Raw genomic sequence first — 2,325 nt, 5'->3', positions numbered from 1 at the left:
ACTTTTGGCGGTTATGGGCTGAAATTCAATGTATTTGGACGCTTTTTGGAAGGGTGCTTGTGGAAACTCTTCATACTTCGTCCCTACACTTTAAAAGAATGAATTTAGGTTAGAAAAGGGATTATGTGTGAGAGGAATGTTAGGAAAAGTGTAGAGAAAGTTTAGAGGTTTTTAGAATAGGAGTAGAAATGGAGATTTCTACCCTTTTGGAGAGAGTGGAGAGGAGATTTTGAGAGAATTTGTAAGGAGATGTTCAAGCATTGCATGGATTAGCTGGAGACTTTGTGGGAGAGATTTTCTTCTTTCTTTCAAAGGGAAAAAGCTAAGTATTGTGTTCTTCATTATCTTATGGTTTTGTAAACACTTATCTAGTGGATTTGCTTTGGTTAAATGAAGTTTCCGTTGTGTTTTCTTCGTGCTTTGTGATGGGCATCTCTTACTCTTTCTTCTTCTTTGGAAATAGTGGAATGAGAAGATTATGTCATTGTTTTCATTTTACTTTTCTTTTTTAATGAGTAGAATTCATGTTTAGGATTTTGTGATGCATGTTAGAAGCGAATTTAATTATAAATGTGATGGTTTTTACTTGCACTTTATTTACATTAAAATAAAGGCCTATTGTAGTGTTAAAATTAGTTGTAATTGCATTAAGACCCGAAAAAGCGGTGTAATTCTCAACAAAGTGGAACCACATTCAGATTCCATGGATGCTTAAGTTCGTGGGAGTTGAATGCAATAAAATAAGGAAATATACTTTGATGGGCGTAGAATTGGAGATTTTAGGGTGAGAATAAAATTCCCAATTCGGTCCTACTGTTTGAGTACTGAAGCATAGATGTTAGCCCTCAGGCGAGGGGAACGTGGGAGCTCTGAAGTGAGAGCTGGTATTCTCCCACTCTAGCCGGTTATCTTTAGAATTAATATTTGCATTTAATAATAGTTACTATCTTTACATTTAACGCTTGCATTTAGGAGTAGTTGCTAGATAAAATATTATTTTAATCGACATTCCAAACTAAGGACTAATTGTAGTAGATTAGAATTTGACTAAGGACCTCTTACCTCGCTTTCCTGTGGGATCGATAAATGGGACTCCACTAGAGCCCTGTATTACTTGAGCGATACGTATACTTGCGTTTGAAATTGTGACTTTACAAAATCATTATAAATATATAAATCTGGGTTCATAAATTTAAGCATATATAAAGTCGCTGTCAATAATGTTTGCAGGCTGCAGAGGTCAGAGTTGTGATAACATTCATAGAACATAGATGATATAGTTGGGGGCTGCAAGAGTTGTGATAATATTTATAAGCCACATATGCTAAAGTTGGGGTTTCAGGAGCCGTGAGACTTCCAAGAATCTGGAGAAGGTAACCACCATCGTATGAGTACAATAATTGTAAGTAATTTTTTGCGATTTTTAGTTTTACATCATCTTTGGGGTTGCATCATATGTAGAGAGCATCGTTGCGCTATATTTGGGGTACAACATTACACTATCTTCAGGGTGCATCATTGCACTACTTCATAGGGCGCTTATTACTTTGCAACATATGTTGGGATTCCATGACGCACATTGTGATTCTACAACACACATCTTGAGTCCACAAGAGGCTTCATTGTAACAAGCAGGGAGTGACCAACGGTGGTCGACGACTACTGGTGAGTGGTGTTTGGCAGCGACATGAGCAAGTGGCATTCTTAGAGCTTTTGTGTAGAGCAATTGACCCCAAACCCTTCTCTTCCAAGCTCAGTTCTTCCTCTGGTTTCCGGTCTAAGCCCCCTTTCATGAAAGGGGCAAGGATTTTCTTAAAGAGTCTAGAAGAGACCTCCCTACAAATAAGAAAAAAAATGAGATTTACTCCATCAAACAACTTGGAGAGGTTTCCTCAATTGGACTATACATTGTAAATATTTCAGTACCTTAGCAATGTAGGAATTGAGTGAACTTGAGCTCCTTGGTTTTATATCGTCAAGTCACTTGATTTGACCTTCCGACTGGGTGCTAGAAGCTTCCGAAAAAGGTCTTCGTTACTTGATCTAGGTTTGATTTGAAGCGGATTCAACCAACTTTGGTGTCATTGTGTTTGTCTCATTGAGTCTGCAATTTGCTAAAATTAAAGTTTTGAATGATTTTTAATTCGAGTTTGAATATTTTTTGCTAAAAAAATGCTCTAAGATTCGTGTCAAATGACAACTTTTTTATGACGTATCAGTTATAAAATGAACATCACAACTAGGGTTGTCAAAACGGCTCATTGTTCGCGAACAGCTCGTGTTCGGCTCGTTAAGAAGCTCGTGTTCGGCTCGTTATTGTTGTTC

Source organism: Phalaenopsis equestris, unplaced genomic scaffold, assembly GCF_001263595.1.
Source record: "Phalaenopsis equestris unplaced genomic scaffold, ASM126359v1 Scaffold001156, whole genome shotgun sequence".
NCBI classification, from domain to species: domain Eukaryota; kingdom Viridiplantae; phylum Streptophyta; class Magnoliopsida; order Asparagales; family Orchidaceae; genus Phalaenopsis; species Phalaenopsis equestris.
The sequence above is the reverse complement of the archived record's forward strand: the minus strand, read 5'-3'. Positions refer to the sequence as shown.